Source organism: Rattus norvegicus, chromosome 1, assembly GCF_021556685.1.
Source record: "Rattus norvegicus strain SHRSP/BbbUtx chromosome 1, alternate assembly SHRSP_T2T, whole genome shotgun sequence".
Taxonomy (NCBI): Eukaryota; Metazoa; Chordata; class Mammalia; order Rodentia; family Muridae; genus Rattus; species Rattus norvegicus.
Window position 1 is genome coordinate 54,957,422 of NC_141534.1, and position 16,555 is coordinate 54,973,976.

Consider the following 16,555-nt stretch of genomic DNA (forward strand, 5'->3'; position numbering starts at 1 on the left):
GCTCAGCAGTTAAGAGCACTGTCTGCTCTTCCAGAGGCCCTGAGTTCAATTCCCAGCAACCACATGGTGGCTCACAACCATCTGTAAAGAGATCTGATGCCCTCTTCTGGTCTGAAGACAGCTACTGTGTACTCACATACATAAAATAAACACTTTTTTAAAAAAAGTGGGGGTAGTATTAAAGCACGCAGATTACGGACGCAGGTGTGATCCACTATGAGACAGATCAGCCAAACCACCATCCACAGAGCATCAAAATTCACGATTGTCTTAGTCAGGGTTTCTATTCCTGAGCAAACATCATGACCAAGAGCACGTTGGGGAGGAAAGGGTTGATTCAGCTTACACTTCCACATTGCTGTTCATCACCAAAGGAAGTCAGGACTGGAACTCAAGCAGGTCGGGAAGCAGGAGCTGATGCAGAGGCCATGGAGGGATGCTGCTTTCTGGCTTGCTTCCCTTGACTTGCTCAGCTTGCTCTCTTATGAAACCCAGGACTACCAGCCCAGGGATGGCACCACCCACAATGGGCTGGGTCCTCCCTCCTTGATCACTAATTGAGAAAATGCCTTACAGCTGGATCTCATGGAGGCATTTCCTCAAGGGAGGCTCCTTTCTCTGTGATAGCTCCAGCTTGCGTCAAGTTGACACACAAAACCAGCCAGTACAATGCTACAGCAGCAGATGATCCAGAGAGAAAAGAACTAACCAAGTTAGGAGTCCTTAACTCCTCCACTAGGATCTGACCGGTCTCAGCAACCATGCCAGCCATTTACTTACACTCACAGGCAAATAGAGTCAATACTGTATATCTGACACGTGCACAGGTCCATATGTATGTGCGTGGCAAGGGAATGTTTGCATACAGAGACAAACTTGTATCTGAAAGGGAGCTCTTTCTACCTCTCAAATATCCATGAAACACCATGTATGATTTAACTTACGTCTCAAGGCAGACCGTTATTTTCTCGCTTGAGGAAGTGGGTCACACTTGATTTTCCTTACAGTCGTAGTGAAGATCATTGAGAATATGTCTCCTGGTTCTGACTTCATTCTCCTGTTGGTCCTTGAGAGAAGCCTTAGAGCACCCACACAGCCTCCAGCTGCTGCTGCGGTTCCTGCATGTCAGTTAAGGAAATGTCTGTGCATAGGTTGGACATGTCCTGGGGGCTGGGGTGCTGCATGCTGGTGCATGCCTGTCCTTTCTGACAGTCTGACCGGCAGGGTCAGGTGCTCTGACATACTCTCACTTGGCTGCTAGAAGTCACCTTCTTTTCGGGAGGAGGGACCTGAACAAAGAAACAGCCTGGATCTTGGGACTAGCAAGTTTGGAAGCAGGATCAGTCCTGGGGGCTTTGGCCTTCGCTGGGCCTTCCTCCAGCTTCCTTCAGATTCTTGTGAGAGAATCTGAGGCTCTGTGTGAGCCTCAACTTTGGACATTGCTGTCTGGACAGGACTCTAGGAGTTGGTGTCCAGCCTCTGAAGATTGTTTCTCTGCGTCCTCATTGGTGACAAGACCTGAGTACTGTAGTCCTCTTCTAGTCATTTAAGTCAAGCATGGGTGTAGGTGGTGCCATGGAGGGAGTGGTACTCCTCTAGGCCCAAGGACTCAAGTGGATGGAAAGGGAGTAGGTAAATGAGAAGCCTCCAGAAAGGCACAGCCTTGATAGCAGAAAATAAAGTGGTTTCCATGAAAGAACCTGAAGGATTGCTGGTGGAGTCCCGTAAAGGGGAGGCAGACTATATAGGGCATGGTTTGCAATTGAGGTCAAAGGTCTTTCTACCACAGCTCATGTGGCCCAATCTAAAGACTGTCACAGCCTTGTTGGGGGCCTGGGCTTACAGAACACTGTTCTGCTTTAATTCTGTTCCCCCCGCCCCCATTCCTAGCCTTTGGGGACCCCAGTCTTCAAAAACATCACCCCCTTGTGAGAAGTCAGTGTGGTGCCCGGCCTGAGACAGGGCTGGGGTCCTGAGTGTTCACGGGATCCTTTGAGCCAATCTCCCACACTGATCATTTCCCCCAGCTGTCCTCTTCTCTTTCAGATCACTTTACCTTCTTTCTGATCACATGTTTGGTAGCAGCCAATCAGTGTCTGCGACCACATGACAAACTCCCCTGTGCTATTTATCACTTGAGTGTACTGTCCTAGCAAAAAATCTAACCTGACAGATGAGGCAGAGTGGGCACCTGTCCTCTTCTCTTCCCTGCTCAGAGGCCTGCCCTCTAAACATGAGCGAGTGTGGCCGCACACGAGAGGCAGCGGGATACCTGTGAGTTCAAGGCCAGCCTGGTCTACATAGCAGGTTCCAAGACAACCGGGCTAGCTACCTAGAGAGACACCATCTCCAAAAAATAAAAATTGCCAGGGGCCCTACAATTACAAGCTACAGTGTGTTCTTTGCACCTGACAGTGCAGAGGGTGACCTAATGAGTGGGCAGTTCTACTCATTATCCTAACAGCTTCAGGAAACAGCCCTGGTGTAGCACACCTCCCTCCCCCAGGGGAGAGATGTCTGCTTGTCCTTTGTCCTTTCTCTGCCACAAAGAGTGACACAGTGACCAGCTCAGGAGCTCTGTGGGCCAGCTGTTAGTCGGAGTCAGCCCCAGCTTGCCCAAACCTGCCTCTTCATGAGCCAGACTTAAAAACCGAATATAGAAGTGGATGCATGGAGCAGATCTTCCAAGGGCACGGTGTTCCCCAGACTCTGGGCCGTCTGAGATCAGGTCCTTGTTCTCTGCAGCAGGGCAGGCTCATCCGTGGATACCAAAGCTTACAAGCATTCTGGTTGTGTGAGATTTGGAGAGGGTCATGTGAGGAAGGAGCATCTATACATTGGAAAGAAAGCAAACCAGGTACCAGCTGACAAGACTGTCCCATTAGAATTGGGCTGGGTGGCCTGAGGGCGTCTTCCAGAGGACGGTTTTTCAGCAGGCGGTCACACCTCGGTCTCTGTTTCATCATCAAGATGGCTGCCTCTTGTTGTTTAAGGGTGAGAGAGGCTGCTGCTTATCACACTGCCACCACCTTTGTTTGAATGGCCTCTGGGCCAAGAATGAGTTGCATATTTCTTAAGTGATTGGAAAAAAAAGATCTGAAGAATTTCTTATGACACATAGAAATTGCAAGGAGCTAAAAAAAGAAAGTATAATTAGAAACCACTACATTCACTCATTTCTGCGGTGTCTGTGGCGTTTTCTAGTACAATCTGCCATCTGGCCCTCTGTAGGAAGGTTTTGTTAGATGAAGCTGAATTTTTTGACTTTATTGTCCGAGGTCAATTCTGGGCAAACCTCTGACAATTTTTATCCTGTATGATCAGACAGCCACCCACAAGGTCTTTAGAGTCCTGGAATTCTTGTTAACTTTTAAATGTTAGTATTTTTTTCAATTACATGTAGGAGGCGAGGGAGAAGGGAAGAGGAGGAGGGAGGAAGAGAAGAGGGGGAGGGGAGGAGGAGGAAGGAAGAGAAGAGGGGGAGGGGAGGAGAAGGAGGGGGAAGGGAAGAGGAGGAGGAAGAAAAGATGGGGAAGGGAGGAAGAAGAAGAGGAGGGGGGAGGGGAGAAGGAAAAAGGAAAGGAGGACAAGGAGCAGGAAAGGGAGAATGAGGAGGAAGGGGAGGAAGAGGAGGAGGAGAGGAGGAAGGGGAGGAGAAGCCTAATGGGTAGGTATGAACCTGGTGATCTCACTTCTCATGAGCTTCAGGCTAGTGTGGCCTTCCGGTGGTTGCTGGGTTCGGTGCCCACCACGAGGATGAGCGTGAGGAGATCCAGCAGGAGCATGTGGGATTTCAGAGTCTTTGTGTTGAGGTGTTTTGCCACGTGATTGGAAACCCATCTTTATCACTTCATGCTTTGACGTCAAGTTCTTTGGATCATCTGAGGAGGAATGTGTGGACAAACACTTGTGTCTTCTGATAGATCTGTCTTGGTAAGAAGGCAGTAGGCGGTCCTTTGGATTTTTATATGGCTTTAAAGGCCTGAAGCATGTTCACAACAAGTCAGAAGACTGCCTTTTTAAGGGGGAAAGTATTTCTGGGTGCCTTTGTTTTCCTTGATGAATCAGTTAGAATCCTCTTAGAAATTAAAAATCAGTTGGGTGATAAGAGGTTGGGTTATGGTGAGCCCACGGCCACCCTAACTGCTGTGTGTCTAGAGTAGCCTCCTGGGACAGACATACTCATCACTACCTTCCAGTGCCCACAACTCAGGAAGCTTGTCAAGGGAATTAAAGGTACATACACTTTGTAGAAAACTGAAAAGCTAGTACAGCTATCGTCAACAAAGAAAGATGCGAGTGGCAGTCTAATTATGGAAAGCATTGGTAGGGGCAGTTCCAGAACATTCCAACGTACTGGTAGCCTTGTTATCTTGGAACCTTCTGGAACCTAAATGTCTGAAATCTGTACCCTTCCCACCAAGTGCCTTCAGCCCCACCAGAGCCTTTCTTTCGTTAGCAGTGAGTTTCGAGACTTGTCTGCTAAACCTCATCTCCTTTGCACCCCGTTTCACCCATGGCTCCCACCTCCTGACTGCTTCCTACACAGTTTCAGAGCAGTGTACAGAGATCAGGAGAGCCTCCTCAGGGCCCAGCAGGGCTGCTCGACCCCAGTGCCGCTCACATGTCCACTCCTGACGTTTTCACTTAGTCCTGGTCCTTTCTGATTCCCACAGCCCTGAGTCCTCGGGTCTGGGAAAGGAGACTCATGCCAATGATCTCAGCTGCTTACTCTCCTCCACCAACTTTTTCCAAAGCTACTGCTGGATCGTAGATGATGTCCCCGCCTGCATGCCCTTGCAAAACCCTGAGTTCAGACAACCAGAAACACCTGTCTCACTGGCCAGTGAGTGAAGGCGCATGCCCTTCCCTCCGCTCTCTGGGGAGAAGGAGACCTCCCCACAGTTTCCATCCCTCCCCACTGACTCATCCCCTCCCTCACAGGTCCTCCTCGCTGTCTGCAGGGTGTTCTCTCTCTGCGAACACTGACACATTTCATGTCATAGAACTGTTTCCTTTTCCAGGTTGGTTAAGTTTTGATCGCAGTGTTTAGACACCTGGAAATTGTAAGCTTGTCATGTTTTCCGTTAGCAAGGCAGCACCTATCAAACACGTTCCTGGATTCTAGTATGTGCATCTGGCGCTGGCTTGCTCACCTTTTTGATGCTTCAAGTGCTGTGCTGTGTGGAAAGGACTTCAAGTATCACTACCTAGATGCAGATGGACCCAGCGTTAGGCTTTTCTGTTCCTTTGACCTGTATGTCACATGCTTTTAAGGTGAGATAGCAGCTGTCCTTGAGACAAATGGGAGGGAGGACAGGACAGGCAGGCTACTGTTGAGCCCAGGCAAGAAGGTCTGAAACTGGCTGGTGAATGCTGACAGTGACGAGATGAGACCGTGGGTGGTGGGTCCAGCAAATGGCTGACTGGGGCTCAGGCAGTAACGAGCTGGTCCACGTCCTCTGTTTCTGGACATCACCCACGACACTGATCACTTCTGAAACAGCACTGTCAAAGGGACCCGGATGCGACATCCAGGAGTCGTTTAGCCTTTGCCTCTGGCATCATTCTGAGTATTTAAAAAACGCCCAGGCCTGCGCTCTTTGCTTTCTAAAGAAAACAAATGTGAATTAATGGTGCGCTGGGCACAGATTGGTTTTTGCTTCCAGGACTCATAAACCGGTGTCTGTTCTCTTTGTGTGTCCGAGATGTCTGCATCCTTTCTCCCCTCCATAGCCATCACGCATGAGGTTTTTATATTTCTGCCCAGGGCTCTGACCCAGATATCTACTTTCCGCTCCTTCGAAAAAACAGACACACCCGGCAGCTGCTTTCTGTCTTTCCCATACAGCCCGACTGCATTTCCATCCCAACAACTCTCACGAAGATCTCCCCTCCCGTGCTCCTCCGATTCACTATATTCAACGAAAACCGATTTTATTAAATAAACACACAAACGACCTAATACCTTCACAGGTATGAATACCAGAAATGAATCTGGTTGCTTTTTTGGTTTATTGGTAGCCATCTGTGGATGTGGACCTCCTAAAGCTCAAAAGAGAAAAGTGGTGTGTGTCTTTTGGGTCTCAAGGGCAGTGAGACACACTCAGAGATTAATCCATATACATGCTATGTGCTATGTATGCATCAAGAGCTGGGTGCTGGGTGCAGATCCTGACGGTACAGAAGGAGGGCGGGGCTATGTGATTAGTGTAAACTCTGACCCCCCAACTTAAGTCATCCTCTGTATTGACAAGTGTCATCTCATTGGCAATAACAAAATAAAAATAAAACTAAAACTAAAAATGTGAGTCCACTTTCTGTCACACAAAACACCTGAGAAAGGCAAGAGCTTGGAAGGTTCCTTTGGCTCACAGACCCTGGTCCCACGCCTGCATTGCCTCAGTCTCGGTGATGAGACAGCAGTGTAGGGGGAGCAATCGGTAGTGGGGAACTGCGCATGTCATGGCAGCGGGGAGGCGGAGAAAGGAAGAGAGGTGGAGGCTTAGAGTCCCCGCCCCTTCTCCCCCCCCCCGCCCCCCCTCCGTTATCCCCATCCAGGACGTGTTCTCACCGAACTCACCTCCTCCCACCAGATTACACTTCTTCAAGGTTCAGCTACCTCCCAATAGCGCTGTTGTCTGGGGAGCAAGCTTTCCCACAAGGCTTTTGGGGACATTTGCCATCCTACCATAGTGTTATTGATGTCTGCAGGCTTTGAAGTTTTCCACTCCTTCCTCGGATCACTGCCCTGACATCTCTGCTCTCCACTTTCTCTTTTCTTGTCCTGTCAATTTAATTTGCTTAGAGGTTAATATTATTGATCTTTGAAAATGGTAAGACTTACATGGGCAGGGGCTTCTTGTTGCACACTTGAAGCTAGCCTGTACGTAGCTCATAGCCTGTACCCTGTAACACCATAGTCTGTAGCCAGTAGCCTGCGTGGCCTTGAACTCTCAATCTTCCTCCCATAGCCTTCTCACTACTGGTATCCTAGGCATGCACCACCATACTCAGTAAGAAAGTCCTGGCTTTTTGTTTCACTATTTTCCTTCACTCATTTCTCCTGATTTTTTACCTTTGCATTTGTCTGTCTGTACTGCAGCTTGCATTTGTCTGACTGTACTGCAGCTTGCATTTGCCTGTCTTTCCTGCAGCCTGCATCTGTCTGTCTTTCCTGCAGCTTGAAATTATCTGTCTTTCCTGTGCCCTGCATTTGCTTGTCTTTCCTATAGCCTGCATCTGTCTGTCTTTCTTGCAGCCTGCATCTATCTTTCCTGCAGCTTGCATCTGTCTGTCTTTCTTGCAGCTTGCATTTGTCTATCTTTCTTGCAGCTTGCATTTGTCTGTCTTTCCTGCAGCCTGCATCTATCTTTCCTCCAGCTTGCATCTGTTTGTCTTTCCTGCAGCCTGCATCTGTCTGTCTTTCCTGCAGCCTGCATTTGTTTAATGCTGCCATCTTTCTTTTTACCTCTGAACTGACTGTATTCCATTATCATGCCTGCTACCTCTCTGTTTTCTGTCCGGCTCTCCCTTCTCTCTCTCATCTCTTAGCTGGAACTGCTTGTTTCTTTGATGAAGCCCCACTCTGTCCTTGTTTGCAAGCCTGGCTGGGGGATTCTCATCCCTGATGCTCTGTGATCCTGGACACGTGACCTCAGCTTCTCTGCCACCTTGATTTGTAACAGTGGGTTCTTCCATTTTTCATTCTGAGGTCTTCCTGCTCCTCGATGTGATGACCAGTTTTCCTTGTAACCTGTGTGTTTGGTATTGTGTTGAGGCTGAATCTTCAATAGACATGTATTCTAAGAGGCTGGCTCCAACACCCCACCAGAGGAATGGAGGGCACCACCTCCATGCTGCAAAATGGGGATTTAATTAAGGCTTGTTACTGGCTGCGTGCAAAAACCCTAAACATGGTTTCAATGATCCCAAGGTGGGAGGACTGACCTTAGGGCCACTGTATAGTAGCTGAAGTCCTTTCTGTCCATCAAGCGATGGATACCACCACAGGGTATCCATGGCACAGTCTCCTGAAAGAATTCTGTGCTTACTCAGCCTCTGGCTGCCACAGCAGACATGTGGGGACTTCTCTGTGATGGGTAATTAGAACAGGGATTCCCTGTCAATGCTCTCTGACCGTTCCTGCTCTTTGGCTCAAGGGCCGGCTTTTGAGCATCTCTGGGAAATTCTCTGAGAAGATGCGTGCCATTGGTGATTCAGAGCTGCTGGTTTCTTCAGCCCCAGTCTAGCATGAGACATGAATAAAACCTAGGACTCAGGACTGTCTTAGGTTCCAAGGTCTTCAAACCGCCTTCCTCTCTGCGCTCAGAGTCCTCTTTCATGAGTGCCAGGGATGTTAGCTGTCCTCTGTGCCCCAGTCTTGAAAGCAGAAGAAGGCTACATAGTGTGGTTTGAATACTAAATGTCCCCGGCTGCTTGTGCTAAAGATGCTTAGCTGCTGGTAGTGTGGGGATGTGGGTAGACATTAGCCAAAGGAACAAACTCACTGTAACTGGTCCCCAGTTTATTCTTCACTCTTTGCTCCCTGTCCACCATGGTGTGAGCCTCCTCTCTGCTTCCTGTTTGGCATGAAGCGAGCAGCCTCTTCCTCCGCACTCTCCCTCCACCACGATATTCTGCGTAAGCTCGTGGAACCAAGCCATCGGGACCACGAGCCAAAAACAAATCTTTTCAGCTTCAAGTTGTCACAGCTATAGAAAAAGAACCGCTTCAATACACTATACATGTCCCCTTCAGGGTGAAACGAAGAGAGGAAACATTTGGCCATGGACCCGGACGCACACAAGTGTCTGCACACACACACATGTTGTCAGAGTGCAGTCTCTATGGCTACAGCTGAGGAGTTGCTTCGAGTCGTGATCTGAGACAAGGTTTGATATCAAAGGACAGATGAGTCAGAAATTGGGAGACCCAGCTGTGCATTAAGTGGCATGTATGTATTTTCACAGCAGTGAAAGCTAGAGGACAGGTGGGAGGGAGAAGATTATGTGGTGGCTTAAGGAATGTGTGTGCTCAAACTTAGGTCATTTTGTTTGACTACTATCCCGTTAGGGTAGTGAGGCACATATATATAATATATATGTATATATATATAAAATTCATATATAATATATTTCATAATATTATGTATTTCGTATATTGTATATTTCATATATTTTATATAGTATATATTATATATAGTATATATATTATATATTATATATAGTATATATATAGTATATAATATATATATATATATGAAATATCTATCTTATGGCTCAAGAGAATGTAGCATCATCTGAAACTCTTAAAGATGCCCCCCCCCTTTTTAAAGAAAACCATACTGTACATACTGTGGACCTTTTCTTTCTTTCTTTCTTTCTTTTTTTTTTTTTTCTTTTTTTCAGAGCTGGGGACCGAACTCAGGGCCTTGCGCTTGCTAAGCAAGCGCTCTACCACTGAGCCAAATCCCAACCCCCTGTGGACCTTTTCAACACCAGTTTATTCTTGTCTGTGATGAGTCAGGAGACAGGCAGACCCTGAGAAAGACTTCCTGATGACTGTCGGTGTGCTCTGGAACAGAACACACTCTCGCGCCTGTAAGCCAGGGGCTTGGCCGACTGAAGAGCGCACCGGGTTTCATTTCATCCTGCTCGGCTGTTGGACAGTTACTGATCCTCTTAATGAGCCTTCACAGGAGACTCTTGTCCATTCCATTGGCTAGGCTGACTTCTGTGAACAGAGGGACGGCATGGGGAATGGTAGCTACAGGCAGGTGGGATCTGAGATTTGGAAAACGCGCTGCACGCTGTCCCCTCTCCTAAGTGTGCTTTCCTGTCTCTCCCTGACTTCTGAGACCCCCCCCCCCCATTCCTTAAGAAGGACAGTGGCAATCTGCTCATAGGGGTGCAGCTTAGAGAACTGTGCCTCTTACCACTCCGCTGCTTTACAGCCACCTGGGAGGTGCATGGTAGGAAGAGGAGAGCATGCTTAGGGACAGGCTGACAGTAGGCCATGTCAGAAAGACATGTGAGCCATCGTCAGCTCATGGGCTGTGGCACATGCATGAGCCCCAGAGCCCTGATTCTGCTGGGAACGGAGGGGATGCAGAGCACTGCCTCTGGCGTCTCCCAGCTGCTCACGTCTCTAGCTCATTCACTGTTCTCAGTGTGTCCACCCAGGTTCAGGTCACTGTTCTTCATGCGGCTCCAGAAAGCTTGTGCTGGGGACACCAAAGGAGAAGCCACCTGTCCTCTGAATGGGACTGTACTTGAAAGCAGTCAGGCTCCAGGGCTTGGGGATGTGAGTTACTGGGGTGAACACCCTGGAGTAAACTTAAAGTGTTAGCTCACAGAAAGGCCCTTCCTGATGGTTGCGTGAAGACACTGTACTTTACCTCCGAAAGATGTCCCCACCCACTCTCTGCCATGTTAATTTCCTGCTGGCCCCTAAGGTAGGAAGGATAGAAGTTTCATAAAGGAAGGACTTTGCCCCCCAAATTATTAATATCTCTCTGCAGTGCCACAGATGAAACCCACCACAGAGCCATATCCCCGGCACACTGGGATAGCTTTTTAAGAACCATTAATTCTTGTCAGTGCTCCAGTAAAGGAGCTCATTTGGAATAGCTTCACTTCTGAGTGTTAAGATTTCCCACAGAGATTCCAGGGGATGTCACTGGGGATCTGCTCTGTAACTAGACTTGAAGCACAGTCCTTTCCCATCCCTCAGAGTCAGAATGCCAGGGGCAGAAACAAACTGAGTGAAATGAGGCCATTTCTGGTCCCCTCAGGAACACATGCATCATAATGATTGGCTATAAATTCAAATACAAATATATAAATTTAGTTATATAATGTTCTCTTTTTTGCATTTGTCTACGATTGTGAAGTATTTCTCCCTGCTCCGTGGTAATAATGATTACTATGAAGATAGGATGTGGGTTTTTGATAGTTTCTCAGTCAACTTCTCTTTCTGACTCCTTCCCACCATCTGGAAATCACTTACTGTAACTGCTCCTTAGCCCCATCTTGGACTTCTCCATTCTCTGCTGGGATCTTAAATGTGCCCACACACTTGCTGCCATTTCAGTCACGATATTTTAATTTTTCTGTACTTCCCACCACCCTCTGCCTATAATCCAGCTTTGCCTTTTGCCACTTCAAGGAAACTGTTTCTAGAGGTTTTTATTTACCTTCTTCCCGAGCCAGCAGTGTGTTCTCGTTGAAAACTACCGCTGCATGTTGAAAATTGTCCTGGTTAGTTTCATGTCAACTTGATGGAAGCTAAAGGCATTTGGAAGGAGGTCACCTCAACCGAGAAAAAGGCTCCCACCAGACTGGCCTTTGGGCAAGCCTGTGGGACACCTTCCTGATCAACGGTTGATGTGGGACGGCCCAGCCCACTGTGGGCGGTGTCACCCCTAGTCACGTGATTCTGAGTCATATAAGAATGAAAGCTGAGTAAGCCATAAGAAACAAGCCAGTAAGAAGCATTCCTTCTTGGCCTATACTCCACTTCTGCCTCCGGGTTTCCTCTTTGGGTTCTTGCTCTAACTTCCCTCAATGGTGAACTGTTAGCTAGAGTTGTGTGTGAGCTGAAAGAAACCTTTTCTTCTCCAAGCTGCATTCAGTCACAGTGTTTTATCGCAGCAATGAGAAGCTCTCCTTGTGTGTTTGTAGCGTGTGTGCATACAGTCGTGTGTACAAAAGCAGAGGCCAGAGGTCAATATCAAATGTCTTCCTCGCAACTATTCCATTTTGGTTTTTGGGCCAAGTCACTCACTGAACCTGGAGCTTATTGATCCAGCAAGCTTCTCTGGCAGTTAGCTTCAGGGTGCTTCCTGTCACCACCCAAGTGGTGCAAGTCACTACATGGGTGTGAACCCACGTCCTCATGTTTGTAGGTCCAGTATTTTCCTGACCTAGCCATATCCCTGGCCCCCACTTGCTCTTGAAGATCACTCTCCTGTCACCCTATGAATGTATTCACATTAGGGACACGGTCACCCTCCAATCCTGGCTCTGTGTTGTTAGCTGTGTGGTTGTCACCTCTGATCAGTGAGAAGAGCTCACAGTGTATGTGAGGTGACCCTCAGAGAGTGTCACTATGGAGGGGACATTGTGAGGTACTGTTCTTCCTCTTCTGCTAACTCTCTCAGGATCCTCTGTTGGCAACTCTTCTGTCTGTCTCTTCTCCAATAACAGTAGCCACACATACCTTGGACCTTGTTCCCTTTGAGATAACACACAGTTGCTAATTAGAGCTAACTCGCTGAATAGAAGTTACGCTCCAGTCCTTCTAAATCTTGCCCATTAGTCTTTCAGCTGCTTTGAAAACTCACGCGTGGCTTTCATTGCCACATCCAAGGTTCACAGTAAGGTCTGTCAGGCTTAAGGTGACCTCATGACCACCCTCATCACCACAGGGATGCACTTTGTTATGCCTGTTCTGTGGTCCCAGCCCTTTCCAGAAGCTCAGGAATGGGGACAAGGATGTAACATGTCAATTGTCATAAACAGCTGTGATAGCTGTGATATTTGTTCCTCAATACTGTTTGAGTGAGTGGACTTGAGCCCAGGAACCATGACTCAGCTGTGTCTGGGTGACACAGCTGGAACACTTAACTATTCTGTGAGTGGCAGTTACCCATGCATCCTCACACAACTCACAATTCCAGACAGCTCACTCTGGTCCTGTTAAGCTTTCTAAACCATAGAAACGCAATGGTCAACGAGTCCCTCCTTGTCAACTAGATTCTCTTGTTCTGAACTGTTTTCATATATTGCCTATTTTTCTGTTTCCACATCCGTTACCTCTTTGTTTCTGGGACAGAATGCTTAACAGATAATTTCAGCAGAAAACATTTATTTTGGCTCCTGGTTCCAGAGGATTTAGCTTGTGGCTGCTTAGCCTAATATGCTTGGGCAGAAGGCCATTGTGGTAGGAACTTATAGCAATGGTGTTTCTTCCCTTCTTGGCCAGTAGAAGACAGAGAGGAAACATGCCAATGCTGGCTAGGTGTATTAGTCAGGGTTCTCTAGAGTCACAGAACTTATGGAATGAATATGTATGTGTATTTGTATACACATGTGTGTGTATGTGTGTGTGTGTGTGTGTGTGTGTGTAGGGAATTTATTGGAATGACTTAAAGGCTGCAGTCCAGCTAATCCAACAATGGTCAGGTGTGAATGGAAGTCCAAGAACCTAGTAGTTGCTCAGTCTCATGAGACTGGGTGTCTCAGCTGGAATCCAGAAGCTGTAGGCTTCAATGGATGTGCTGGGAAAGTGAGTGGAAGCAGGTGAAGAAGAACTAACCCTTTCTTCTTCCACTGTCCTTGTGTAGGCCTCCAGCAGAAGATTCCTTCTGCCCAGATTAAAGATGGGCCTCGAGATCTGGATTAAAGGCATGTGTCAAATACAGATCAAAAGTATGTGTAATTCCACCTCAAGACCTAGATCAAAAGCCTGTGACTTTCAGACTCGTGATCCAGATCAAAGGCATGTTGTCTTCCTGCCTCAAGATCTGGATCACAGGTGTGCCCTGCATTTCTGGATTTTAGTTTGTTCCAGACGTTGTCAAGTTGACAACCAAGCATGGCCATCACAGTTGGCTTGTTCTTTTATCTACTTGTGTTCTATCTGGTGACATCACATTCAAGAGTCAATGCTTTAATCCCACAGCTGTGCCCTATCTAAAGCAAATGAAGTTGATCCTCAAAACCAGCCATCTCAGTTGCCTTGACTTCCTTGGTGCTGACTGTATGGTTCCCTCAGTGCGTATTGGAAAAACACATTAGTTTAATAAAAATGCAATTGCTTACTGTCAGTGTTATCATTCATTCAGGCTATAAATAAAACATCGTCTCACCGTTCTGGAGGCTGTTAGCCCAAGATAAAGGTGACAGATTTGAAAGTGTTGAGGCCTCTTCCCTGGACTCCCACTTGGCATGTTGTTACTGTGTCCTCCCATGGTGAGTAGCTCAAGGGAGCTCTGTGGGTTCTCTTTTAGAAGGGTGTAGATTCTATACACAAGAGCCAGTCACCTTCCCAAAGACAGAGAACTAGTTTCTAAGCTCACTTAAAACCTCTTGGCAATCTTGAGATCTCATTAAGTTTAATTTACTGTACTCTGTTGAGCTGTGTATGCATCTGGCTTTCACACATATATGTGGCTTCTGTCAGTTCTCTCCCTTGTGGCCCTCATGCCACTCGGGTCTGTTTCCTTTCCCTTCCTCATCTGAACACATCTGAATGCACCACTGATCCTGTGTTTCACATATATGATGCCAACGGGCAATGTTGCTTCTGATTTTAAAGTTCCTCTGAAATGTGATGTTTGTTAAATGTTTCTCAGGCACACCAAGACAAGGTTTCCTTCCACTTCTTGTGAAGAGCTCATATAAGAAGGTGTCTAGGTCTGTGATTCACTAAGCTCACTTTGGCCAGGAAGAAGGTTGCACAAATTACCCATGTGTGAGACAGCAGCATCTTAGGCCAAGTTAGAAATAGGCCAATCGGAAACATTTAGAGGGACCGGAGAGGTGGCTTGGTGGGTAGGAGTAGCTTATTCCTCTTGCAAAGGATCCGGGTTTGGATCTCAGCATCCCCATGGCATATTGCAAGTTCCAGGGGATCTGACACTCCCTTCTGACCCCTGAGGGTACCAGACACACATGTACAAACACATGCAATGCTAACAAAGCAGTCATACAAAGAAAAGAATGCTTGCACGTCAGTGGGGGTTGGAGATACTGGATTTGGGAAATGAGGTTGAGAGAAATATTTAGCCCCTCGGTCAACTTGTCTATGTGGACAGGCACCATTTTTTGATCTGCGGACTATTATGAGAGCATCAACTCTGAACATAAGAGTGAGATGTTTTTATGAACTCCCCAAAATAAGCAGGATTTTGAGATAGACCCCAGACTGCATGAGGACAGGCTGGCTGAATGACAGGCCCAAATATCATTGACAGCTGACAGTGATGGAGTGACAGGAAACCTAAGAACTTTGAGGATTCCTTAGGGATAAACACAACAACAAAGACAGAAGCAATGATTAGAGAAATGTTGGAAATAACTTTTCTTGTCTGAGAAGAGTTCGGGGTACCTGGGTCACAGGGCATCAGGGACCTGGAAGAGGGCCCTGAAGGTGCAGAAGCTTCTGTTCATAAAATCGAAGCGTTATGCCGATGAACTTCAGTGTCTAGGTAAATGAATAATGATGTTGAGAACTTGAAATGTTGAGAGACCAATATGTGTCCAGCAGGATAGAAACTACAGTTCTCTCTATAATATCATAGCTGGAGCAAAGGCCACTGAGGCACGCCTTTGCTAAGGGATGGTTAGTTTAGTTATTCTGGCTGTATAGGAACATGCATGCTCCCAGAAGAGCCCATGCTATTCCAGACATCCCCAGGAATAACAAGGATGAAGGTCGGTAATATAGTTGGGCAGGATAGCACTTGCCCTGCACAAGGCCCTCTGGCTGAGAATGCTCGCACAAACTGAGATGTCACCCCTCCCAAGGCCAGACTTACCCACAGCTGCAGGCTGAGGAGTGTGAGAGATAACCGCCTCACACGGGTCACAGGTGATTATCCCATCTTAAAGGTTGAGTGAGTGACTCAATGACTCTTTTATGTGGATATACTTTTTACTAGTAACAAAAGAAATGCAAAACGATGACATGACCTATGAGACATGACACTCTTAGGAGGTGTGGCCTTGTCCAGTGGGTGTGTTATTGTTGGAGGAAGTGTGTCACTGTGGAGGTGGGCTTTGAGGTCCTATGCTCAAGTTCCACCCAGTATGGAGGAGATCCTCCCCCTGGCTGCCCGAGGAAGATAGTCTCTCTCTGGCTACCTTCAAATCAAGATGTAGAGCTCTCAGCTCTTCGTGCACCATGACTGCCTGGACACTGGCATGCGTCCCATCATGATGATAATGGACTGAATCTCTGAAACTATAAGCCAGCCTCAGTGAAATGTTTTCTTTCATAAGAGTTGCCTTGGTCATGATGTCTCTTCACAGCAGTAGACCCCAATCTAAGACAACTGTGAAAAAACTCATATTGGATTAAAAGGGACCTAGGTTGCATAATTAGAACTGCGCTGTGTGCAAAGCCTGGACTCCCCTCATAAACTCCCTGAAATGCGCACCACTTTAGGGAAACTCTTGAGCTGCTAAGTGGAAGCCTGTGAGAGACAGAAGACCCAGGCCGGTTAGAAGATGGGCAAAGACAGAAGAGGCAGTAAGGAGAGCAAGCACAGCTGGGGATACAGACAGCAGGGAGAAGGTCCATGGGGTAGCAAGACAGTGCAGCCTAAGACTCGGAAAGAGAAGCATTAACCCAGCAACCTTCTCAGCACATAGTCTGGGTGATGATGGTTCTAATGAGGAGGAGAATAGTCAAATCACTTTCTAAAATCTCTAGTCTGATCACACAATGACTTTTAAGGGACAGTTTTGGAAATAAAGTGTGCACAAGTTAAGAAGCAAACGCATGGTGGCAAGTCAAAGAAAGAAAAATCTAATTACAGCATCAGAAA

The 16,555-nt window shown here is 47.2% G+C and overlaps 1 protein-coding gene and 1 long non-coding RNA gene across 2 annotated transcripts in view; one reads left to right on the forward strand and one right to left on the reverse strand.

The window, feature by feature from the left end:
• Nucleotides 1-16,555, forward strand: part of Rps6ka2 (ribosomal protein S6 kinase A2) — a 274,655-nt gene that overhangs the window by 90,142 nt on the left and 167,958 nt on the right. The window lies entirely within an intron of this gene.
• Nucleotides 8,514-11,411, reverse strand: LOC148006978 (uncharacterized). Its single transcript, XR_015645436.1, has 3 exons — nt 11,198-11,411; nt 9,357-9,735; nt 8,514-8,714 (listed from the first exon to the last, which is right to left on the reverse strand). It is a non-coding gene; the product is annotated as an uncharacterized LOC148006978 (long non-coding RNA).